General features: G+C 45.8%; 3 long non-coding RNA genes across 8 annotated transcripts in view; all 3 read left to right on the forward strand.

Moving 5' to 3' along the window:
- LOC140418404 (uncharacterized) overlaps window positions 1-27,098 on the forward strand; it is a 128,285-nt gene that overhangs the window by 72,846 nt on the left and 28,341 nt on the right. The window lies entirely within an intron of this gene.
- Window positions 948-26,613, forward strand: LOC140418397 (uncharacterized). Of its 6 annotated transcripts, none has more exons than XR_011944997.1 (3): window positions 948-1,032; window positions 1,155-1,629; window positions 25,682-26,613. It is a non-coding gene; the product is annotated as an uncharacterized lncRNA (long non-coding RNA). The 6 variants fall into 6 exon arrangements; XR_011944999.1 differs by having other exon boundaries at window positions 1,572-1,629; XR_011944998.1 differs by lacking the exon at window positions 948-1,032 and adding an exon at window positions 1,041-1,057.
- On the forward strand, window positions 1,637-12,725 carry LOC140418406 (uncharacterized). The gene is made up of 2 exons (XR_011945016.1): window positions 1,637-2,253; window positions 8,778-12,725. It is a non-coding gene; the product is annotated as an uncharacterized lncRNA (long non-coding RNA).

Here is a 27,098-nt window from a genome sequence, read left to right on the forward strand (position 1 = left end):
CACTGATAATTGAAATCTTTTCCCACAAACTGAACAGACAAACATTACTCCTTCCACATTCAAAGACTGTGATATTCAGGTTCGAAAGAATTGAGTGACTCTGTCAGATCTTGATGTTTGGTTTGAGTTTTCTGTCGGCCAATCTTCCGCTTCCAATATCCTGTAAAAGGAGTTTACAAAAGCCATCACTGTCAGTCCAGGATTGAAATTCTGAACAGACAATTCTAATTCCTCTGGAACATTTTTCCCTCTCTTGTTCCCCCAAAGCTGTAAATCCCCGTCCCACACACTCTCCCTCCTCCCTGGGCTGAAATGCAAACCCATCTCACCGTCTGCACCATTTCTTTCCTCCACTCCCAGTTTTCTCCCTCCCTCTCCTCTGCCTGGGTTCAGTTCTCCAGCCCCAATTCTTGATCTGCTCTCAGAAAAATACTTTTCACTGTACCTCGGTACACGTGACAAGAAACAAATCCAATCCAAATCCAATCCTGTCTGCAGACTGGGGGTTTGGGGCCTCCACTCACCCGCCTGAGTCCAGCTTCATGTCCGCACTGCGCGTGCCTCAGCTCACAACAGCTGGGGAGTGATTGACGGTGGCTGGTGACCAATAGGAGGAGAGCAATCCGGGTGTGGATTTTCACTGAATTTACCGGCCGCCACCTTGGGTAAGAGAGTCAGGTATTTTGTTCTTGGAGCGGAGCGCTTAGACGGCCATCTTTGTATGGGAAGAGGGAGTGGGCGGGGCTTCCTCCTCACTCACAGGCCCTGGGGAAACCGGCGACCGCCGCCATCTTGGGAGTGGAAAGCGGGTCTTTTGTTCTTGGAGCAGAGCGCTGGGGCGGCCATCTTGGTTAGGGAAGAGGGAGTGGGCGGGACTTCCTGCCCGGTGACAACTCCCGGGTCACCCGGCGGCCGCCGCCATCTTGTTGCGGGGATTCTCTATCCGGGTCTTTAGTGAAGGACAATGAGCTGGAGCTGAGGTTGGAAAGTGTTCAGAGGAAGGTCTGAAATCAGATTTACAGCCAAATATCTGTAAGAACCACAAAGTTCACATTCAGTATGTTTGGCAAATGAACCCACAATGCTGCAAACACTCAGTTCTGAAGAAGAATCAGATTGCATTGGAAATGTTAACTCTCTTTCTCTCTTCACAGAAGCTGCCAAACCTGCTGAGGATTTCCACAACTTTCTGTTTTCACTTCACATTTCCAGCTTCCGCAGAGTTTTACTCAAATTATTATGTTTTTGAAATTCTTTTACATAACCAGTTAAGAGTAAAACAATTGTCACCATTTAAATGTCCAAATCAGTGATATTTATTTGTTTAACTGAGACTGGGCTGTTCAGGAGCAAAGTCAGAAATCACTTCACAGAAAATATAGTGAAATCTGGAATTCTGTTCAGATTCTGTCAATAGAAACTATAAAAACTGAGATTGACAGAAGTTTGTGAGACAAGAGTATTAATGGTTATAGAATCAAGGGAGATGGATGGATTTAACAAACAGATCAGACATCTGCAAACTGGAGCTTAATGTCTGAGGTTCAACTGATTCTGGTTTTGTTTTGAAGGTGGTGTTGGTTTCCTGTCCTGTCGATTATCTCCACACCCGCTGGTAATTTGCCGGAGGTGAGATCATAATTTTTATTTGTGTCATGAGTAGGCTCACATTAACACTGCAGTGATTAACTATGATTAACACATTGATTTCACTTGATTTTTATTCAGAATTTAATTTCTTTTAACAAGGTTGGAGTTTATGAACACCATAATAACAATCTTTATTATTGTCACAAGTAGGCTTATATTAACACTGCAATGAAGTTACTGTGAAAATCCCCTAGTTGCTACACTCCGGCGCCTGTTTGGGTAAATTGGGGGAAAATTCAGAATGTCCAGTTCAACTTACAAATCACCTCACATCTTTCGGGACTTATGGGAGACCCACGGGGAGAACATGCAGACTCTGCACAGTGACCTAAGTGGGAATCAAACCCAGGTCCCTGGTGCTGTGAAGCAACAGTGCTAACAACTGTGTTACCGTGAAGGGGAAGAGGGTTGGTGCAGTGACACAGCCTTGTCTGATCCCAGTCTTCACTGAGAAAGTGTCTGGGGTATTTCCATTGATGAGGATCATGGATTGTGTGTCATCATTGTGCAGGCGGAGGATGGTGGCCAATTTCTGAGGACAACCAAATTTGAAGAACATACTGAATAAAACATCACTTTGACGGCGTAAAGCATTTTTGTGAGGTCAGAAAAGACAAAGAACTGCGATTGCTGCTGTTCCGTATATTTTTCTTGTGTTTGTCAAATAGTGTCGATCATGTCTTTGGTGCCTCGTGAAGGGAGATAACCTAACTGTGACTCTGGAAGGAGCTCTTTGGCCACGAAGAGGAGATCATTGAGGAGGATCCTGGCAATGATCTCTGTGGCAGACAGCAGGGAGTCGCTTGTGCAGTTACCACAATCAGACTTGTCCCTCTTGAATATAGTCACAGTGTCACTGAGATCCCCGGCATGCATCCTTCTTCCCAGGTGAAGAATATGAGATTGTGTAGCTATGCCAGGAGTGTAACCCCGCCATGCTTCAGAATTTCAGCAGGAATTCATTCTGCCCCAGAGGCCGTGGTGTTTTTCAGCTGTTGAATGGCTTTTTCACTCCGCTCCAGATCGGGGTACCACGGGGACTGGGTCAGATAGGATACTGAGGAATGGACTTGAGGACGTTAAAGCCAAAGACAGAGTCTCGGTCGAGGGGTTCTTCAGAATGTTCCCTCCAGTGAGCACTGACTGACACTCTGTCCTTGATGAGTTCCCCTCCACACTTTGCTCTCAGTGGAGTGGGGCCATTGACTGCTTAGGTCATCAATTGTATTGGCAGTGCTGATGAAACCGTGCATGCCATTGCTTTCCATGAGCTGTTGGCTATCCCTCACTCTTTCTACCCTCAAACGGCTACCTCAAGAGCAGGCACCTCAAAAGCACTGGAGCAGTACTACCAGCAGTGCCTTCACAAGATGCTCCATATTCAAGGGCAAGGAGGGCGATCCAACAGAGGGGAGGGAAAGAGAAAACTGGGAGTGGGGGAAAGAAAGTCTGGGGCAGAGTTGAGTGTAGTGGCCATCACTAAGTAGAAGGTGCTGGGGAAGCTGAAAGGTCTGAAGATGGATAAATCACCCAGACCGGATGGACTACACTCCAGGGTACCGAAGGAGATAACTGCGGAGGTTGTGGAGCCATTGGTGGTGATCTTTCAGGATTCACTGGAGTCAAGGGGCTCCCAGGGGACAGGGAAGTGACTAATGTAACACCCCAGTTTAAGAAAGGAAAGAGGTAGAAGATGGGAAATTATCAGCCGGTTAGTCTGACTTTGGTTGTTGATAAGATTTTAGAGTCCATTATTACGGAGTTCTTGGAAGTGCATTGTGAAATAGGACTGAGTCAGCACGGCTTCATCAAGGGGAGGTCATGCCTGACAAATCTGTTAGAATTCTTTGAGGAGGTAAAAAGGAAGTTAGGCAAAGGAGAGCCAATGGATGTGATCCATTTGGGTTTCCAGAAGGCCTTTGACAAGGTGCCGTACAACAGGCTGCTAAATAAGAAAAGAGCCCATGGTGTTCGGGGCAAGGTACTGGAATGGTTAGAGGATTAGTTGACAGGCGGAGATAAAGGGGTCTATTTCAGGATGGTAGCCGGGGACTATTGGTGTTCCACAGGGGTCAGTTTTGGGACCACAACTATTCAATACATTAACGATCTGGAAGAAGGTACAGAGGGCACTGTTGCTAAGCTTGTAGATGCTAGAAAGATGTGTAGAGGGACAGGTAGTGTTGAAGAAACGAAAAGGCTGCAGAAGGACTTGGACAGGTTAGGAGAGTGAGCAAAGATGTAGCAGATGTATTAGAATATGGAAAAGTGTGAGGTTATGCACTTTGGAAGGAATAATCGCGGCAAACTATTTTCTAAATGGGGAACGGCTTCTTGTTAGGTGAATTGGACATTCTGAATTCTCCCTCTGTGTCCCCGAACAGGCGCCGGACTGTGGTGACGAGGAGATTTTCACAGGAACTTCATTGCAGGGTTAATGTAAGCCTACTTGTTACACTAATAAAGATTATCATTATTATTATTAGCTAGTGTACTGTGTGCAGTTCTGGTCGTCACATTACAGGAAGGATGTGATTGCACTGGAGGGGGTGAAGAGGCGATTCACGAGGATGTTGCCTGGGATGGAACATTTAAGTTATGAAGCGAGGTTGGATAGTGTCGAAGCCAGGTATTTCGAATACAACTAGTATAGGTAAAAGATAGCTGTTTAAGCATAAATGTTGAGCCCCAGTTTTAAATACCCATTTATACAGCATAATTCACTTTTACTGAGGTACGTTTTTCTGGCAAATACATATTTTCAAAGACAGTGTGACATTAAAACAGCACAGTTGCAAGATAATTTGACACTGCTTGTGCTAATTGTCAAGGACAGGGACTGAATACACAGCAACATTGTTCAGAATGCAGATAACAGCTGGGTCAGAAAAGCTGATGTTGCACATTGAAGATGGACGGCTTGCCATCAAATCAAATGTGTTTGAGTCTAACCCAAACCAATTAGGATTATATTGGGGTGTAATTAGACGACTTAAGACAGATATGAAAGTGTATAACTAAAAAGTTTCTCCCCGCCATTTTAGGTTGTTTTTAGTTTTTAGGTTTTATTGTCTTTGAAAGTGTGTTGTGTGTTGTCTTTGGGAGTATTGTCTTTGGGGGTGTGTTGTGCTGTGTTGTCTTTGATTCTGTCAGTTTGTCTTTCTGTTAGTTTAGTCAGTTTTGTCCTTTATAGTCTCCATTTTAGTTTTTATTGTTTTTGGGGGTTCTGTCAGTTTGTCTTTCTGTTAGTTTAGTCAGTTTTGTCCTTTATAGTCTCCATTTTAGAGATGTCTTTTGGGGGTTCTGTCAGTCTAACAGTCTGTGTCAGTGATGTTAGTCCACTTTTGACTTTGAGTTTGAGTTTAGCTGAAGATTAGCTTTTGATGAATGTGATATAAAATAGTTACTTTAGAGATATTAGTTAATGTAATGTAGAAATAAGCCACTTTGATTCTGGCAAGTAGAGACAAAGGATTTTAGACCGCATGGAAAAAGCAGGAAGAGGTGTGTCTATGAGAGTGATGCTGCATTGATAGGGGCCGGAGAAAGGGATTGGAAGTGAGCCAATCAGAATAGATCAAACAAGTCAGGAGGGACATAGGCTGACCTATGGGTGTCGAGTATGTGAAACTTGATGCCATTTGAATGTATCAGTACTGATCTCTTTGTCTGGGACGTTCACTTAGTTCCCGGGGCTGCAGAGAGCAACATGTTATCTGTATCACTGTGGACTAGGTAGCTTGCAAGCTGAATAAAATAACTAATGTTATACCTGCAAATCCATCTCGACTTTTATTGAGGCCAGACTGACGGATAAAGAAATTTGGGATTCAACACTTTCTCTCTCTCTTCATGTTTCATTGCCAGACTTTGACCTTTTAAAAGTTACTTTCGAGCTGTCTGCCTAAGCAAAGAAAGATAATGTCTGTAATTCTCTGAAAGCTTTGAATTGTCTACGAATTGCCTTTTAAATGACTTTCAAATTGTAATCAAGCGACTACAAATAAAACAATTCTTTTTGGCACCTGAGGAGTTTATACTGCAAATTTCTGCTGAGTTCCAGTATTCGCAAAGTGCTACTGGTCACCGAATAGCAGAGATGATATAAATTCCTTCAACTATGCACAGTCGAATAATACAAGGAATCGAACAACTTAACACAGTCTACAAATAGTACAAATCTTACAACTTGTCGTATTGCGCCAGGACTTGATTCATCAACTAAGCTTCCCCCAAACTTGGCGTGGTTCGACAGGTTAAGATTCCTATAAATTAAAGATTCCTTCAGATAGGCGTGGGTTATTTTCATTGGAGCAGAGAAGACTGAAAGGCGACCAGATCGAGGTGGACACGATTATGATGGCCATGGACAGGGTGGGTAGGGAGCAGCTGTTCGCCTCAGTTGAAGGGTCAGTCACAAGTGGACACAAGTTCATGGTGAGGGGCAGGGGGTTTTGAGGAAAAACCTTTTCACCCAGAGGGTGGTGACAATCTGGAATGCACTGCCTGGGAGGGTGGTAGAGGCGGGTTGCCTCACATCCTTTAAAAAGTACCTGGATGAAGACTGGCACGTCATAACATTCAAGGCTATGGATCAACTGCTGGCAAATGGGGTTAGGTAGGTGGGTCAGGCGTTTTTCGTGTGTCAGTGTTGGATTTGGATTTTGTTTATTGTCACGTGTACCGAGGTACAGTGAAAAGTATTTTTCTGCGAGCAGCTCAACAGATCATTAAGTACATGAAAATAAAAGGGAATAAAAGAAAATACATAATAGGGCAACACAAGGTATACAATGTAACTACATAAACACCGGCATCGGGTGAAGCATACAAAGGGTGTAGTTAATCAGGTCAGTCCATAAGAGGGTCATTTAGGAGTCTGGCAACAGCGGGGAAGAAGCTGCTTTTGAGTCTGTTCATGCGTGTTCTCAGACCTTTGTATCTCCTGCCCGATGGAAGAAGTTGGAAGATTGAGTAAGCCGGGTGGCAGATTATGCTGCCCACTTTCCCCAGGCAGCGGGAGGTGTAGATGGAGTCAATGGATGGGAGGCAGCTTTGTGTGATGGACTGGGCTGTGTTCACGACTCTCTGAAGTTTCTTATGGTCTTGGGCCGAAAAGTTGCCATACCAGGCTGTGATGCAGCCAGATAGTTTCCTTAGTTTCTTGAGGAAATATAGGCGCTGCTGTGCTTTCTTGGTGGTAGCGTCGATGTGGGTGGACCAGGTGATTTTAGGAGAAGTGTACCCCAAGGAATTTGAAACTGCTAACCATCTCCACCTCGGCCCCGTTGATGCTGACAGGGGTGTGTACAGTACTTTGCTTCCTGAAGTCAATTACCAACTCTTTAGTTTTGCTGGAATGGAGGGATTGATAGTTGTCGCTGCACCACTCCACTAGGTTCTCTATCTCCCTCCTGGATTCTGACTCGGGCAGACTTGATGGGCGAAAGGCCTCTTCACTGTTGCTATTGATACAATGTTAGGTGGCATTGTAGGCAGCCCAGACGATGGCATAAAATTGCACGGAGATATTGACAGACCAGGTGAATGGGCAAATTTGTGGCAGATGGAGTTCAATGTAATCAAGTGTGAGGTTATCCGTTTTGATCCAAAAAATAATAAAACAGAGGACTTTCTAAATGGAAAGAGATTGAGTACAGTGGCTGTCGAAGGTGCACATATCCTTAAAATGCCATGGATAAGTGCAGAAAATAATCAAAAAGGAACGCTAGCATTTATATCTAGAGGATTGGAGTATAAAGTCACAGAGGTTATGCTGCAGTTATACAAAACCCTGGTAAGACCCCACTTGGAGAACTGTGAGCCATTCTGAGCACCACACCTTCGGGAAGATGGCCTTGGAGGGAGTGCAATATAGGTTTACTAAAACGATATGCCACGATACCTGAACTACAGGGGTTAGGTTACAATGAGAGATTATTGATTGATTTATTTTATTTATTGTCACATGTACCGGGGTACAGTGAAAAATATTGTTCTGTGTACAGTCCATAAAGATCGTTCCATACGTGAAAAAAAACATAGGACCTACATAAATGCACAGGCAAGGGGTGAGCATACAGAGTGCATTACTACTCAGTAGAGAAGATGTGTGAAGAGATCAGTTCAGTCCATAAGAGGATCATTCAGGAGTCTGGTAACAACGGGGAAGAAACTGTTGTTGACCCTGTCACCGTGTGTTCTCAGACTTTTCTCTGATGGGAGAAGTTGGAAGAGAGAATAACCCGGATGGGAGGTGTCTTTGATTATACTGCCTGCTTTCCTTAGGCAGCGGGTGGTGTAGACAGAGTCAGTGGATGGGAGGCAGGTTCGTGTGATGGTCTGGGCTGTGTTCACGATTCTCTGTAGGTTCTTACAATCTTGGACCAAGCAGTTGCCATACCAGGCTGTGATGCAGCCAGATAGGATGCTTTCTATGGTGCATCTGTAAAAGTTGGTAAGAGTTAATGTGGACATGCTGAATTTCCTTAGTTTCCTGAGAAAGTATAGACACTGTTGTGCTTTCCTGGTCGTAGAGTCGACATGAGTGAACCAGGACAGATTTTTGGTGATGTGCACACCTAGGAATTTGAAGCTGTCAACCATCTCCACCTCGCACCATTGATGCAGACAGGGGTGTGTACGATACTTTGCTTCCTGAAGTCAATGATCAGCTCTTTAGTTTTGCTGACATTTAGGGAGAGATTGTTGTTGCTACGCCACTCCACTTGGTTCTCTATGTCCCTCCTGTAGATATTGAAGATGTCGAGGGATATGATGGATAGTGTGGGAAAACGGTGCTGTGGTAGATCAGCCAATGATCCCATTGAATAGTTCAGCAGGCTCGATGGGCCGAATGGCCAACTGCAGCTCATATTTGTTGCGATCTCCTGGTCAGGAAGCTGTGAGCTTGGATCTGTAAATCAGCCTGAATCAGCACCTTCAGGAGACTAGAGAGGGTGAATATTAGATAAGCAGAGTGAGAATGGAGGGAGATTGTGTGGGATGGAGATTTACAGCTTTCGGGGAATAAGAGAGAGGAAAAATGTGACGTAGAAACTAGAATTGTCTGTTCTAAGTTTCTATCCTATACTGACAGTGATGAGTTTTGTAAATTGTTTTTACAGGATATTAGATGAGAAGGAATTACAGACAGAAATCTCAATAGTCAAGTCTCGATCTGACAGTCACTCCCTTCCCTGGAACCTCAATATCTCCCGCCTTTGAATCTAGAAGGTGAAATGTTTTCCCGAACTGTCAGCTAAAGATTTCAAACATCAGCGTGACAGGAAAAGCACCGAGACCCACACAACACACACCCGAGTGAGAGTGTTCCAGTGAACTGACCGTGGAAACATCAGTGTGACTGAAAAAACACCGAGACCCACACAACACACACCCGAGTGAGAGTTTTCCAGTGAACTGACTGTGGAAAGAGCTTTAACTAGTTACACAGCCTGAAAAAACATCACACCATTTACAGCGAGGAGAGACCCTACCCGTATTCTGAACTGATTGTCGAACCTGGAGAGACAGGAGGAGACCCAAAACATGGAGAAACGGTGGAAATGTGGGGACTGTGGGAAGGGATTCAGAGTCCCATCGAAGCTGGAGATTCATCGACGCAGTCACACTGGGGAGAGGCCGTTCACCTGCACTCAGTGTGAGAACGGATTTACTCGGTTATCCACCCTGCAGAGACACCAGCTAATTCACACTGGGGAGAGGCCATTCACCTGCTCTCAGTGTGGGGTGGGATTCAGTAATTTATCCAACCTGAGGTCACACCAGCGTGTTCACACTGGGGAGAGGCCATTCACCTGCTCTCAGTGTGGGGTGGGATTCAGTAATTTATCCAACCTGAAGAGACACCAGCGAGTTCACACTGGGGAGAGGCCATTCACCTGCTCTCAGTGTGGGAAAGGATTCATTGATTCATCCACCCTGCAGTCACATCAGCGAATTCACACTAGCGAGAAGCCATTCACCTGCTCCCAGTGTGGGAAGGGATTCACTCAGTTATCCACCCTGCGGAGACACCAGCGAGTTCACACTGGGGAGAGGCCATTCATCTGTTCTCAGTGTGGGAAAGGATTTCCTCATTTATCCAACCTGCAGCGACACCAGCGCGTTCACACTGGGGAGAGGCCATTCACCTGCTCTCAGTGTGGGAAAGGATTTACTCAGTTACCCAACCTGCAGAGACACCAGCGAGTTCACACTGGGGAGACGCCGTCCACCTCTCACTGTGAGACGGGATTGCATGTTTCATTGCATCTGCTGTGACACCAACAATTTCACAATCGATTCCAGAGGTTGGATTCTGCTGTTATTGTTTCTGCTCTACATCCAGGACTGCATTTTGTTCATTCTGACAGGTGGTCAGTGGGGATGGTCGGAGGGTTTCTTTCTGCTGGACTGGTAGGTCTCACCATTTTGCCTCCAGTGGGCAGATGCTCTTTGAGCCTTGTTGCTAATACCTGACTTCAAATTGCACAAGGATCACAGAGTGAAAGGGTGTTTGGAAGTTTGAAGATATTTATTTCCCACTTCACCTTGGAACAGCCCCACCCCCCACCCAAAACGTGCCACGTTGCCATGGAAATGGGTCCTGGTGGTTACATTTGTTTTGTTTAATTGATCTGGATATACCCAGCGATCCAGGTCACTGTCCGTGTGGAGTTTGCACATTCTCCCCGTGTCTGAGTGGGTCTCGCCCCCGAAACCCGGGGTAGGTGAATTGGCCACGGTAAATTGCTTCTTAATTGGAAAAAAAGAATTGGGTATTCTAAATTTAAAAAACAAAATCTCTGGGTGTTACTCACTTTTCTGGGTGTTACTGACACAAGAAAACTATCCGGGTTTGAAGGGCAAGTTGTCTGAGATGGACTGGGAAACTGATGGGAGACAGGGAATAGCAAATATTTGAGGAATTATTACATGTTTACCAGGGGGTCGGTTAGCTCAGTTGGCTGGACGGCTGGTTCGTGACACAGAGCGAGGCTAACAGCGCGGTTCGACTCCCACACCGGTTGAGGTTAGCCATGAAGGCCCGGCCTTATCAGCATTACCCCCCGCCTGAGGTGTGGTGACCCTCAGGTTAAATCACCGCCAGTCAGCTCGCTCGCGCTCTCTCACTTTCTCTCTCAAAGGAGAAAAACAGCCTGTGGTCCTCTGGGTATTTTGTGATTTTTATTTCACAAAAATACACCAAATCTAGATTTTATTAAGGAACAAAATTCCAACAGGAAAAGTGATTCAAACATGGCAAACAAGAAAAGTTAAATGTTTGATTGATTTGATTTATTGTCGCATGTACGGAAGTACAGTGAAAAGTATTTTTCTGCGGCCGAGGGAACGTACACAGTACGTACATAGTAGGCACAAAGAATAATCGACAGAGAACATTGACAATTGGTACATCGATAAACAGTGATTGGTTGCAGTGCGGAACAAGGGGCCAAACAAAGCAAATACATGAGCAAGAGCAGCATAGGACGTCGTGAACAGCGTTTTTGAAGGAAACAGATCAGACCGAGGGGGAGTTGTTGAGGAGTCTAATAGCTGTGGGGAAGACGCTGTTCCTATGTCTGGATGTGCGGGTCTTCAGACTTCTGTACCTTCTGCCTGATGGAAGGGTCTGGAAGAAGGCAATGCCTGGGTGGGAGGGGTCTCTGATAATGCTGTCTGCCTTCCTGAGGCAGCGGGAGGTGCATACAGAATCAATGTGGTGGTGGTAAGCTTGTGTGATTCGTTGGGCTGAGTTCACCACACTCTGCAGTTTCTTGCGATCTTGGACCGAGCAGTTGCCATACCAAGCTGTGATGCAGCTGGATAGGATGCTCTCTATCGAACATCTGTAGAAGTTTGTGAGAGTCGATGCAGACATGCCAATTTTCTTTAGCTCCCGTAGGAAGTAGAGACGTTGTTGGGCTTTCTTGACTGTTGCATCAACGTGAGTGGATCAGGACAGACTGTTGATCACAGTGACCCCCAGGAACTTAAAGCTATCGACCATCTCCACTTCTGAGCCATTGATGCAACCGGGAGTGTGTGTCGTGCTACGCTTCCTGAAATCGATGATCAATCCCTTGGAAATGGAAATATTCCATTCGATCAAAGGGGCTGGTTTAGCACACGGGCTGGTTTAGCACAGTGGGCTCAGACGGCTGGCTTGTAATACAGAACAAGACCAGCAGCGCAGGTTCAATTCCCGTTCCAGCCTCCCCGAACAGGCGCCGGAATGTGGCGACTAGGGGCTTTTCACAGTAACTTCATTTGAAGACTATTTGTGACAAGTGATTATTATTATTAAGGATGGAACTCATAAAGTGGTCAAAATAGTAGCAATGAATGAATCAGTAGTTATAGTCAAGGATTGAGTTTTATTTGCTGTAAAATTGTAAAAGCTTAATTGCTGTGTGTGGGCAATGAGGATAAATGTACCGGCAAGAGAGACCTTCCAGCCCTGATTAGCCTCAACATTCGAAACTGTATGAATAAAGAATTGTGCAGAATCAGGTAAAGGGATAGTATGAAACAGTTTGATTGTATTCCTGTCAAAGTTAATGAGAGAAGGTGGTATCAGTAATTGGAGATCAAATTAAATTATACTGGTGCCCAATTGACCAGTGGTCATGTTACCACATGCCCAACTCTGACATGAGGTAATGAAATGAAAATGAAAATCACTTATTGTCACAAGTAGGCTTCAATGAAGTTACTGTGAAAAGCCCCTAGTCGCCACATTCCGGCACCTGTTCGGGGAGGCTGGTACGGGAATTGAACCGTGCTGCTGGCCTGCTTGGTCTGCTTTAAAAGCCAGCGATTTAGCCCAGTGTGCTAAACCAGCCCCTGTTTGGCCACTTTGGGGATAAAGGTCGACGTTCCAAAGGACTTCCTTGCTGGCCAAGTACTGAAGACTCGAGGCCGAGTTCCAAGGAAATTACTGTCAAAGAAGGAGCCAGGGAGGGTTACGCTTCCACAGACTGATCACCTGCATGAAGTTGTAAACGTCAATGTCTTCAAGTCGTTCAGTAAACCTTTTTCTTTTAATAAACATTTTAAATTTACTATACAGAGAATTCTGCCTTTTCTTTAATTGGTTAAAAACGTGACTGGAACAGTGAAACAAAGTGAATTTATTCAATGGTATGTTGGGGGTGGCTGAGATCAATTAAGTTATAGATAAGAAGATCAGATAACATCAATCTTCGATTTTAAAACTTGCATTTCTGTAGCGCCTTTCACAATCACAGGACATCCCAAAGTGCTTTACAGCCAATCGAGTACTTTTGAAGGGTAGTAACTGGTGTGTTGTAGGAAAAACAGCAGCAAATTTATACACAGCAAGATCCCACAAATAGCAATGTGATAATGAGCAGATGATCTGATTTTAGTGATGTTGATTGAGGGATAAATATTTGCCAGGACACCGGGGATCACCCCCCCGCAACTCCTCTTCACAATAGTGGACACGGGAACTTTTACAGGACCTGAGAGGGGCAGACGGGGTTTCAGTTGAACATCTTATTTGCAAGAAGGAACCTCCGACAGTGCAGCATTCCCTCAGTGCTGGCACGAGGAATATTGGATGTCATTTTTGTCCTCGGGGCTCCTGGACTGGGAATTAATCCCACAACCTTCTGATTCAGGGTGAGAGGGCTACCCACTGAGCCATGGTTGACACAATAGACAATACAAAGTTTGAAAGGGAAAGTTACCCTTTAAAACCCCCCAACTTTTGCCTAAATCTAATAATAAAGACCCCAGTCTCGATAACATGGATTTAACTTCAACAAATGTGAGAGCATTGGTTTAGAGCCACAGTTTTCGACTGAGACTCGCGCACCTTTTTGACTCTATTGCTCGTGTCAATGACAACCAGGCGACGGAGCTGAGGGCTGCATTTGGAGGAGAATAACAGGGCCTGCACCCAAGTTGGGAAACTGCCATGGGCATCGCACTAATAGAGAGACAGGAAGGTGCTGGAGGACTGAGTGGGAAATGGGCCTCCAACCGGTTACATCAGTCACTCAGAGCGAACGAGAAACACTTCTCTTACAATACATATACAGGGAAGAGGCTGCAATGAAATCTGTCCCTTTTAACCTGCATAAAGGCAGGAGGCTCAGATGCACACGCTGAAGGAGGAGTCTGTTTGGCCCAAAATTCCTCCTGCTTTCTCTTTGAAAAGACAAATTCATCTAACTGCTCTGCTCTTCCCCACAGCCCTGCAAATTATTCCCTTTCAAGTATTTATGTTTGGAAAGATACCATTGAATCTGCTTTCAGGCAGATCAGAACAACTCGCTTCAAAATATTAAAATAAAATCTCCCTCATGGATAAGGCTGGCAGGGCTGAAAGGCAGAGGTCGGTAGATTTAATGTTGGAGATGGATCGGCAGTAATCCACGGCCCCTAAGGCAGAGTTTTTGGCAGAGAGAAAGATGTACAAATGATGTTTGAGTTTGAATCGACGGGGAATGCGGTGAGCCAGCTTTACAGTTTGCGAGGAGCATTTTATGAGTATGGGGATAAAGCCAGTTGATTATTGGCTCACCAATTGAGACGGCAGGCAGCCACACAGGGAACAGCTCAGGTTAAAGATGAGGGGGGGAGAGCTGGTTACTGCCCCGGATAAGATTAATGGAGCTTTTGAGGTTATTCATTGAGGGCGAGACAAGTTTGAACCACTGGAGGATGGCTCGGAGACGGGACAATGTTTAGATGGATTGGACTTCCCAGTGGTAGATAGAGTGATGAGCAATGGGGTTGGAGGAAGTTATTGACTGTATTCGTTCCTAGCAATCGGGGAAAGCCCTGGGGCCAGATGGTTTTCCGGTGGAATTTTACAAACAGTTTGCGGCCTTGTTGGTGCCGTACTTACTGGGAATGTTCAATGACTCTCTGCTGAGGGGGTTGCTGCCGGCCACACAGAAGTTGGGCCTGATTTCTCTCATCCCTGATGAATCAATACTGATGTGAAAACACCAGCTAAGATTCTGGCAAAATGTTTGGAGGAGTGCACACCAGAAGTGATCTCTGAGGACCAGACAGGGTTTGTCAGGGGCCACAGTTATCGTCCAACATCAGCAGGCTTTTGAATGTGGTCATGTCGCCCCCTATGGAGCAGGTGCCGGAGGTAACCATCTCCATGGATGTGGAGAAGGCCGTTGACCGTGTGGAGGGCAGCTACTTCTTCGAGGTCTGGGTGATTTGGGTTTGGGCGTACTTTTATTTCCTAGGTGAAACTGCGATATAATTCCTATGGCTAGTGTCCGGACCAATGCTGTGAGCTCAGGATATTTCTGACTACACGGGTACAAGACAGGGATGCCTGCTGTCTCCACTATTGTTTGCGCGAGCGATTGAACGGTTGGCCATTGCGCTTGGATCGTCAGTGAAATGGAAAGGATTGAGAGGGGAGAGGGGGAGGAACATAGAGTGCCCCTTTATGCAGACGATTAGTTGTACGTTTCTGATCCTCTCTCAGGTATGGGAAATATAATGTAACTGTTGAAAAGAATTGGACATTAAACTGTGGGTAATAATAGATTCTGTGACCAATATTTAGTTAAACACGGATCTGAATAAGGAAACGTTGCAACCACATGTGAAGTTTAAATGTCTCGTTGTGTCAGGATGAACCAGCATTTGAGGAATATGAAATCTCTGGAGTGTTAGTCTCCAAGTGCCGTATTGAACACTGGAGAATGAGCTCGAATTGGGACAGAGATAAGCGTGAGTGAGCATCGTAAACTGTTATTGTATCGGGGTGTTCTGGGTCTGAGAGTTTTAACCCTGCAGTTAATTGTCAGGGATGCAGTACAATAAACTCTGAACAAATGTGTGTGTGAGAAGTATCTGAAGCACCAGGAACCAGTTGAAACAGCAGAGCTGAATGTCTCCCAGTGCAGCCACAGTACTGAACTTAATCCAGCTTCCAGGTCCACCTGAGAACCAACCTCCTGGCTATTCATCTACAAGAAGCTTCAGAGCCTCATGAGAATTATTTGTTTCTAAAAACCCTTCACTCCAACTAAATGATCAGCTGAACAAGAAGACAACAGGCCTGCAGCGATATAAAGATTAGTCTACATTCCATTTTCATCATTCCAGCTTCAACTTGATCTGTACCTAATTTCTGTGTATGTGCCAGTGAGTGTGAAAGAGACGAGAGACTGAGATGTTCAAACATCCAGGGAAATAGTGTGATAATAAATAACCTTTCCTTTAAAAATTACCAGTAAGCCTGCTGCTGAAATGTATTTTAAATAAAGAAAGATCACCCAGAGGGTAAGAAAATATCTCACAAACATCCTGATAATGGACTGGAAAGGACCACGAATTGTAATCAAACGCTGTCTCACCCTCTTCAGGTAGCTATACAGAGGCTGCAGCCTCACACTGAATGTCTACGTAATCCAGAGACGCCTCCAGTCCACAAACATCAGCTTCAGCCCAGGCGTGGGTGAAACTTTTTAAAAACCAGTTGCAATGCAGTTGTTTGACCGGCACTAGGACCCGGCTGGGATCAGAAACCTTCAGGCCCCGCCCACTAGCTGCAGTATCACCAAGACGCCAGCGCATGCGCTCTGCCTCCCCAAGTTGGCGGCTGTGAACCAGGGCCTGGTCCCGGGAGAGAGCTGACCGGCGGTGATGTGACCTGAGGATCACCACACCTCAGGCAAGGGGCCAGGTTGGGAAGGCGGTGCCTTCAGGAATAACTGGGAAGGTGATGTTTGGTCAGTTGCTGCAGTCTGTGTAGTGAAGGTGCTGTCACAGTGGTGTGAGGTGAGGAAGTACAGGATTATCACCCAGCAATGGTCAATTAAGGGGAATGTAAATCCAGCTCAGGCTGCTTTCAGATTGGAAAGGGAGCTAAGGTGTGTCCTTAGAGCTGGTGAATGTTGGGGCTTTGGCAGTTTCTCTGTAAAGTCATTCCCTCCCTCCCTCTCCCACCTCTATCTTTAGAGTCATAGAGTTTTACAGCACGGAAAGAGACCCTTCGGCCCATTCATAATCTTTATTATTGTCACAAGGAGGCTGACATTATCACTGCCAGTTATTGTGAAAATCCCGTAGTCGCCACACTCCGGCACCTGTTCGGGTACACAGGGAGAATTCAGAATATCCAATTCACGTAACAAGCTCGTCTTTCGGGACTTGTGGGAGGAAACCGTCGCACCCGGAGGAAACCCAGGCAGACACGGGGAGAACGTGCAGACTCCGCACAGACAGTGACCTAAGCTGGGAATCGAACCCAGGTCCTTGCTGCTGTGAAGCAGCAGTGCTAACCACTGTGCTACCATGCCGCCCATAAGATTATTAGATTACTAGATCTGGATGAATTGTTTCCCAGGATGCTGTGGGAGGTGAGGGAGAGAATGCAGCGGCTCTGACCCAAAGTTTTAATTCCTCTCTGGCCACGAGGGGAATTGCCAGGGGATTTGAGAACAGCTAATGTGGTCCCACTGTTTAAAAAGGTTGTAGAGATAAGCCAGGGAACTGCAGACCAGTGAGTTTCACATCAGTGGTAGGGAAACTATTGGAGAAAATTCTGATGGACTCTATCTCCACTTGGAGAGGTTTGATTAGGATAGTCAGCATGACTTTGTCAGAGGGAGGTCATGCCTAACAAATTTGATTGCATTTTTTGAGCATGTGAATTGGTGTGCAGATGGGGGTAGTACAGTTGATGTAGTTTACATGGATTTCAGCAAAGCCTTTGACAAGATCCCACATGAGAGACTTGAAATTGAGCAGGTGGATTCAAAATTGACTTAAATGTAGGAGACAGAGGGTGACGACTGCTTTAGTGACTGGAAGCCAGTGACCAGTGGCATCCCACAGGGATCTGTGCTGGGTCCCCTATTATTCAGCATTGATACAAACAACATGGACGGCTATGTGGGGGGTCGGATCAGTGCTTTGTGGTGACACAAAGATTGGCCGGGTGGTTAACAGTGAGGTCGAGTGTCTTGGGTTACAGGAAGATACTGACGGGTTGGTCAAATGGGCGGATAAGTGGCAAATGAAACTTAACCCTAAAAAGTGTGAGGTGACACATTTTGGAAGGGGTAATGTGACAACAAAGTATTCAATGAACAGCGTGACACTGGGATGTTTCTGAGGAACAAAGGGACCTTGATTTGTTTGTCCAAAGATCTGTGAACGTGGAAGGGCAGGTTAATAGGGTGGTGAAAATGACATATGAGACATTACTGTGAGCAGTTCTGGTCACCACATTAGAGGAAGGATATGATTGAACTGGTGGTGCAGAGGAGATTCACCAGGATGTTGCCTGGGATGGAACATTTGAGTTATGAAGAGATGTTGGATAGAACAAACAAAGAACAAATAAATGTACAGCACAGGAACAGGCCCTTCTAACTTCCCACGCCTGTGCTGGCCATGCTGCCCATCTAACTTAAAACCTTCTACTCTTCCGTGGTCCATATTACGTTATTCCCATCCTATTCATGTATTTATCAAGATGCCCATTAAACGTCACTATTGTACCTGCTTCCACCACCACCTCCAGCAGTGAGTTCCAGGCACCCAGTACCCTCTGTGTCAAAAGGTTCCCCTTGCACATCTCCTCTAAACTTTGCCCCTCGCAACTTAAACCTCTGCTTCCTAGCAATTGACTCTTCCACCCCTGGGAAAAAGCTTCTGACTATCCACTCTATGCCCCTCATAATTTTGTAGATATCTATCAGGTTGCCCCTCAACTTCTGTCGTTCCAGTGAGAACAAACCGAGTTTATCCAACCCCTCCTCATAGTTAATGCCCTCCATAATAGGCAACATCCTGGTAAACCTCTTCTGTACCCTCTCCAAAGCCTCCACATCCTTCTGGAAGTATGTGTGGCGACCAGAATTGAACACTATATTCCAAGTGTGGCCTAACTAAGGTTCTATGCAGCTGCTACATGACTTGCCAATTTTTAGACTCAATGCCCTGGCCGATGAAGGCAAGCATGCCGTATGGCTTCTTGACTACCTTCTCCACCTGCGTTGTCACTTTCAATGACCTGTGGACCTGTACACCCAGATCTCTCTGCCTGTCAATACTCAAAAGGGTTCTGCCATTTGTTGTATATTTCCACCTGTATTAGACCTTCCAAAATGCATTACCTCACATTGTCTGGTTTAAACTCAATCTGCCATCTCTCCACCCAAGTCTCCAACCGATCTATATCCTGCTGTATCCTCTGACAGTCCTCATCGCTATCTGCAATTCCATCAACAATTGTGTGATCTGCAAACTTACTAATCAGACCGGTTCCATTTTGCTCCAAATAATTTATATATGCTACAAACAGCAAAGGTCCCAGCACTGATCCCTGCAAAACACCACAAATTACAACCATCCATTCAGAAAAGCACCCTTCCACTGCTACCCTCTGTCTTCTATGACCGAGCCAGTCCTGTATTCATCTTGCCATCTCTGATCCTGTACAACTTCACCTTCTCTCCCAGTCTGCCATGATGGACCTTGTCAAAGGCCTCACTGAAGTCCATGTAGACAACATCCACTGCCCGATCTTCATCAATCTTCTTCGTCACTTCCTCGAAAAACCCGATCAAGTTAGTGACACACGACCTCCCCTTCACAAACCATTCTGCCTCTCGCTAATACATCCACTTGCTTCCAAATGGGAGCAAATCCTGTCTCGAAGAATTCTCTCCAATAATTTCCCTACCACTGACGTAAGGCTCACTGGCTTGTAATTTTCTGGATTATCCTTTAGGCTTGGGTTGTTTCCATTGGAGCTGAGAAGATTGGGGGTGGGGGGAGGGAAATCTGATGGAGGTGTGCAAGATTATTAGGGCTGTACAAAATTATTAGGGGCTTGGACAGGGTGGATAGGGAGCAGCTGTTCCCCTCTGTTGAAGGTCAGTCAGAAGGGGAGATGAGCTCATGGTGAAGGGCAGAAGGTTTCGGGGGGTTCGGAGTTAAAAGCCTTTTTACCCAGAGGGTGGTGATGATTTGGAATGCACTGCCTGAGAGGGTGGTAGAAGCGGGTTGCCTCACATTTTTAAAACAGTACCTGGATGAACACCTGGCACATCAAAACATTCAAGTTCGGTGGCATCGCAGACAGCCTAGATGATGGCATAGAATTGCAAGAAGATATTGACAGACTCGGTGAATGGGCAAATTTGTGGCAAATGGAATTCAATGTAAGCAAGTGTGAGGTTATACATTTTGGACCAAAAGCGAATGGAACAGAGTACTTTCTAGGTGGAAAGAGGTTTGGTACAGTGGATGTCGAAGAGACTGGGGGGTGAAGGTGCATAGATCTGTTGTGGGAAAAATAACCCACAGAAACTAGACTGTAGACTATTCAGTGAGAGAAATGCTTTATTAAATGACAGAGCTCTGGGAGAAGCCCTATACCCTCAGACAGGGGGTTGCCAACTTCTCCTCGATTGTGTTTGGGACTTAGCCTTTATACACATGAGTAAACAAAGTTGACAGTTGATCATGAGTCAGTTCGTTAGGCAGATGCATTAGTCATTTTGCAATAGGAAACAGCAAGAAATCGAGGCCAACTTCTGCTAATTTACTTAGCAGATACTATGACAGACACTGCGTTGCAACATCCGGTACGGGCAGTTGCCTTTTTACTGAACATCTGCCTTCATCGCGGTTTGTGGTTGGAACTCTTTGTATGATAGCAGTTGAACAACGGAGAAGTATGATAATAACTTATAACTCAAAGGTCAGTTTGTTGTGCAAATGTCTTTTGCGTAAGTCAGCACATTTAATGTCTTTAAACAGAGTCCATTTTATATCAGGCGGCATCCATTTTGTATCTTCTGAAGTCTGTTCGGAATTCTACCTCTTCAGATCCTTAAAATGCCACAAACAAGTGCAGAAATTAATAAAAAAGGCTAATGAAATGCTGGCATTTATATCTGGAGGATTGGAGATTGGACAAGTTATGCTGCAGTTGGACAAAACCCTGGGAAGACCCCACTTGGGGGCTGTAAACAGTTCTGGGCACAACACCGTTGGAAGGATATTTTGCACTTGGAGGGAATGCAACACAGGTTCAATCAAACAATACCCCACAATACCTGGATTACAGGGGTTAAATTACCAGGAGAGATGACACAAATTAGGCCTGTTTTCGCAAGAATTTAGAAGGTTAAATATCTCTTAAGATATTAACAGGGAAAGACAGGGTCGATGAAGATAAACTATTTCCACTGGTTGGAGATTCTAAAGCTGGGGATCATTGTCTAAAAATCAGGGCTGGACCGTTCAGGAGAGATGTTAGGAAGAACTTCACACACGGATGGGAGAGGTTTGGAACTCTCTCCCACAAACAGCAGGTGAAGCTGGATGAGTTGTTAACATAGATACATAGAAGATAGGAGGAGGCCTTTTGGCCCTTCGAGCCTGCTCCACCATTCATCACGATCATGGCTGATCATCCAACATAAGTTTAAATCTGAGGTAGAGTTTTGTTGAGCAAAGATATTCAGGGATATGGAGTTAGGTCACAGATCAGCCTGATCTCACTAAATGGCAGGACAGACTCGAGGGACTGAATGGCCTACTCCTGTCCCTATGGGTATTCCTGTGATTCTGAAATTCCGACAACACCATGACAGGGAAAGAGTCCGGATTAGAACCTGAGTTAGTCCGAACTGCAAACCGTCCCTCCAGATCCTTGCCCTTCATGGATTTAATGAAGGTCAAGGCATTAATTGGATTATTGAAAGACTTGACGGAGTTGTTGGATACCGTTTTTCGGGAGCAGGATAAAGCCTGACGGAATTCACTCCCCACAGCCTTGAGCTGCCTTTGAACTTCATCGACGTCGCGACGCTTCGTTTGTGTTGCTGCCGAAAAGTCCCGAATCCTCACTCCCTCCTGGAGCCGGACGCCACCTCACCGTAACCGTCTCCAGGACCTTCTGCCGATCTTTCAAGTTGTGGAAGTGAATGACAACAGGCCTGGGATGAAAACTATCCCTCAGTCTCAGAGACAGGATATGATGCACTCTTTCTAATTTGGAACACTCAGGCTTCACATCCAGCTGAGAAAACGTGGCAGCCGGTCCCCGAAGAACCTAACGGGAGCCTTACCCTCCACACCTTCTGACAGGCCAACGACTCGAATGTTCTTTCTCCGACCCTCGGTCCTCCAGGACCTCTGCCAGCCACTCGGCTGGTTTTCAAAGGATTGAATTCTTGCCCCCGTTGAGGAGGCATCTTGCTGAACGTTCAGGATTCTCTCCTCCGGATCATCGAGCCTCTTCATGGTGTTTTGCAACTGGGCCTCATGAGCTCACAGATATTGAGTCAGCATACTGAGCCTCTGGTCAGTAACACGGACAATGTCAGCAGTTATCATTTTCGCCGCCTGCCAGAGCCCCGGAGTCGAGAGACCTCCTGAGGATCAGGCCACCATGCTGAAAAGGTGGCTCCACCCCGCTGAATCCACCTGCGCTGTTTTATCACTGATTTATTCACTTTTTCCGGCATAATCCTACCAGACCAAACTCTGACGTCTTCCAGGGACATGATGACAAATATGAATTCAAGGAATAGGGAGACGAGTGGCGGGCTCTCCGGATAATCGACAGATTATAGGTGAGTGGCACCAGAACCTGTGGAAAACCAGCTACTCCCGCACCTGTATCACATTTCCCCCCCCCCCCAGATTGATAGGTTTCCAGACATTGAAGATGTTGGGGGATATGGGGATAGTGTGGGAAAATGATGCTGAGGTAGATCGGCCAATCATCCCATTGAATGGTTCAGGTTCGATGGGCCGAATGGCCGACTGCAGCTCATATTTGTTGTGATCTGGACAGGAAGCAGTGAGCTTGGATCTGTAAATCAACATGAATCAGCACCTTCAGGAGAATTAGGACGGTGAATATTAGATACAGAAGAGTGAGAATGGAGGGAGAGTGTGTGGGATGGAGATTTACAGCTTTCGGGGAATAAGAGAGGAAAACATGTTCCATCGGAACTAGAATTATCTGTTCTGAATTTCTAACCTGTACTGACAGTGATGAATTTTGTAAATTGTTTTTACAGTATATTAGACGAGGAGGAATTACAGACAGAAATCTCAAACGTCACGTCTCGATCTGACAGTCACTTCCTTCCTTGGAACCTGAATGTTATCGGGCTTTCAATCTAGAAGGAGAAATCTTTACCCAAACTGTCAGCTAAACATTTCAACCATCAGTCTGACTGGAAAAGCACCGAGACCCACACAACACACGCCCGAGTGAGAGTGTTCCAGTGAACTAACTGTGGAAAGAGCTTTAACCAGTTACTCAGCCTCAAAAACATAACGGCATTCAGAGCGGGGAGAGACCGTACCCTTGTTGTGGACAAGGCCCAGCCTGGAGAGACGTGGGAGACCCAAAACATGGAGAAACCGTGGAAATGTGGGGCCTGTGGGAAGGGATTCAGAGTCCCATCTCAGCTGGAGATTCATCGACGCAGTCACACCGGGGAGAGGCCATTCACCTGCTCAAAGTGTGGGAAGGGATTTACTCAGTTCTCCAGCCTGCAGGCACACCAGCGAGTTCACACTGGGGAGAAGCCACTCACCTGCTCTCGGTGTGGGAAAGGATTTACTCGGTTATCTACGCTGCAGACACACCAGCGAGTTCACACTGGGGAGAGATCATTCACCTGCTCCCAGTGTGGGAAGGGATTTACTCAGTTATCCAATCTGCAGAGACACCAGCGAGTTCACACTGAGGAGAGGCCATTCACCTGCTCTCAGTGTGGGAAAGGATTTACTCAATTATCTCACCTGCAGAGACACCAGCGAGTTCACACTGGGGAGAGGCCATTCACCTGCTCTCTGTGTGGGAAAGGATTTACTCGAGTATCCAACCTGCAGTCACACCAGCGAGTTCACACTGGAGAGAGGCCGTTCACCTGCTCACTGTGTGGGAAAGGATTTGCTGAAGTATCCACCCTGCGGAGACACCAGCGAGTTCACACTGGGGAGAGGCCATTCACCTGCTCTCAGTGTGGGAAGGGATTCACTCAGTTATCTCACCTGCGGACACACCAGCGAGGCCACACTGGGGAGACGCCGTCCACCTCTCAATGTGAGACGGGATTGCATGTTTCATCGGACCTGCTGTGACGCCAACAATTTCACAATCGATTACAGGGGTTGGATTCTGCTGTTATTGTTTCTGCTTTACACCCAGGACTGCATTTTGTTCATTCTAACAGGTGGTCAGTGGGGATGGTCATTTGTTTCTTTCTGCTGGACTGCCCGGTCTCACCACTTTGCCTCCAGTGGGCTGATGATCTTTGAGCCTTGTTGCTAATACCTGGCTTCAAATTGCACAAGGATCACAGAGTGAAAGGGTGTTTGGAAGTTTGAAGATATTTAGTTGCCATTTCTGTTTGGAACCCCGCAAAGCATGCCACGTTACCATGGAGATGGGCCCTGGTGGTTACATGGTTCTTTTGTTTAAGTTATCTGTACGTTCCTCACAGAAGAAAACTATCCGGGTACGAGGGGCAAGTTGTCTGAGGTGGACTGGGAAACTGATTGGTACAGGGAATACCTAATATTTAAGGAATTATTACATATTTATCAGAGGGTCGGTTAGCTCAGTTGGCTGGACGGCTGGTTTGTGATGCAGAGCAAGGCCAATAGTGAAGATTCAACTCCCGTTCTGGCTGAGTTTATTCATGAAGGCCCCGCCTTCTCAACCAGGCCCCTCGCCTGGTTGAGGACAGTGCGGAAGGATGTTTCGGAGCCATGAGGTCATGTTGCAGCTGAACAAAACTCTGGTGCAGCCACATTTGGAGTATAGCGTGCAATTCTGGTCGCCGCATTATAGGAAGGATGTGGAAGCATTGGAAAGGGTGCAGAGGAGATGTACCAGAATGTTGCCTGGTATGGAGGGAAGATCTTATGAGGAAAGGCTGGGCACCAAACCTCAGGAAAGATATATTGGATTGGATTGGATAGGGTGGACAGCGAGAGCCTTTTTCCTCGGATGGTGATGTCTCGCACGAGGGGACATAGCTTTAAATTGAGGGGAGATAGATATAAGTCAGATGTCAGAGGTAGATTCTTTACTCAGAGAGTAGTAAGGGTGTGGAATGCCCTGCCTGCAACAGTTGTGGACTCGCCAACACTAAGGGCATTCAAATGGTCATTGGATAGACATATGGGCGATAAGGGAATAGTGTAGATGGGCTTTAGAGTGGTTTCACAGGTCGGCGCAACATCGAGGGCCGAAGAGCCTGTACTGCGCTGAAATGTTCTATGTTCTATGAGGTGTGCTGACCCTCAGGTTAAATCACCTCCAGTCAGCTCTCTCTCTGTCAAAGGGGAGAGCAGCCTATGGTCCTCTGGGATTTTTGCGACTTTTATTTCACATATATACAACAAATATAGATTCCTTTAAGGAACAAAAATCCAACAGGAAAAGTGATGTAACCGTGGCTAACAAGAAAAGTTAAAGATTCCATGAGATCCATTAGAATTCAGCAAAGGAGGACCAAGAAACTGATGAGAGCAAACTGGCGAGAAACATAAAAACTGACTGGAAAAGCTTCTCCAGAAATGTGAAAAGGAAAAGATTAGCAAAGACCAATGTGGGTCCATTCCAGGCAGAGACAGGAGAGTTTATAATGGGGAGCAAGGAAATGGCAGATAAACTAAACAATGTGTGTCTGTCTTCACAGAGGAAGATGCAGAAATTGTCCCCAAAACACCAGAGAACCAAGGGACTGGCAGAGATTAGTATTGGTGAAAAAGTAGCACTGGAAAAATTAATGGGGTTGAAAGTGAATAAATCCCCAAAAGCTGATGATCCACATCCCAGAGAGTTGAACGAGGTGGCTGTAGAAATCTCTATTCCTCATTCTAAATTCTCCTGACTCTATCTGGAACGGACAAACCTTTTGTCTGAGCAAAATGTTTCCTTTTTACATAGCCACAGAAGCTTTAACAGTCCATTTTTATGTATTTTGCCAGTTCACATTCTATTCTCCCTTTTTTCCCTCAGTGTCTTGGTCGAAGAACGGAAGTAAATCCTCGGGAATGAATGATCACTTTGGACAGGTCCTGAGACAATTAAGTTTCAACTTCCAGGACAGAGTAACTATAATCTTGGAGTGTGATTGTAGGTTATGTAAAAGGGCAAAGTTCTAATTTAAAGTTTAATGTGTAGGTTTCTGAGTTTAAGTAGCTTCTAGTTTGTTTGTTTGTTGTATTAAAAGTCACGTCATGTGATCCTTTAATTTGTTGACTGGGAATTTGATTTTTTCCAAGAAGTTGCTGACCTTTACGAAGATCCTAATCCACAGGTTTTGTATTCCTATTTGAGCCTCGGGCACCTTTCAGTCTCTATTGCTCGTGTCAATGACAGCCAGGTGATGGAGCTGAGGGCAGAATTTAGCTGAGAATAACGGGGCTTGTTCCCCAGGTGGGAAACTGCCATGGGCGTCGCTAATAGGGGCTGATTTAGCACCGGGCTAAAGAGCTGGCTTTTAAAGCAAACCAGGGCAGGCCAGCAGCACGGTTCAATTCCCGTACCAGCCTCCCCGAACAGGCGTCGGAATGTGGTGACTAGGGGCTTTTCACAGTAACTTCATTTGAAGCTACTGCTATTATGTGACAATAAACGATTTTCATTTCATTTTTCATAATAGAGACAGGAAGGTGCTGGAAGACTGACTGAGAACTGCACCTCCAACCAATCAGGGTTCAGGGGAGGGTGACCGGGGCAGATGGTGATGCGACCCCCAGGGTCCAGTGCCCCGTGTCCAAAGCAGGGAGTCACGAGAACAGGGTACAGAGAAGCCGAAGGGGAACCATTTGGGACCCAGAACATTGTGAACATCCTGTTACTCTGGTTGTCTTTGATCCTCAAGTAATTTTCTGTTTTTTTTTTTAACCATGTTTCTGTTTCATCAATAAACTTATAACAGGAAAATATTTGAATTTGTTGGACTTTTCCTGAATAAATTTATTCACTTTTGGGAAAGTGGGTGAGAGAGGTTGACAAGCTCTTTAACAGAAAGTGAGTCCCTCTAAGGTAATTGGCAAAGGAGCCAGAGGGGTAGAGGAGATTTGAATTTTCTTTGACAGTGTTTGAAAATAGAGTTCAGGAAGTCAATTGTGACTGACTAATTTATCAAGGTTCTCTGAGGAAGTAACAAGGGATGTCAATAAAGGGGAACCTGTAGATGTACTTTATCTGGATTTCCAGAAGGTATTTCCCAAGGTGCCACATCAAAGGTTATTACACAAAATAAAAGCAGCAAATGAGCTGGTGTGGGGATGGACACAGGTGACGTTATGGAGATTCAAATATCTGGTATTAGTGATGGTGTGGATATGGGGTCAGAAACTCAACTTGGGGTCAAATCTTGGGGTCACGGTGGCACAGTGGGTTAGCACTGCGGCCTCACGGCGACGAG

The sequence above is a fragment of the Scyliorhinus torazame genome, chromosome 5 (genome assembly GCF_047496885.1).
Source record: "Scyliorhinus torazame isolate Kashiwa2021f chromosome 5, sScyTor2.1, whole genome shotgun sequence".
Taxonomy (NCBI): domain Eukaryota; kingdom Metazoa; phylum Chordata; class Chondrichthyes; order Carcharhiniformes; family Scyliorhinidae; genus Scyliorhinus; species Scyliorhinus torazame.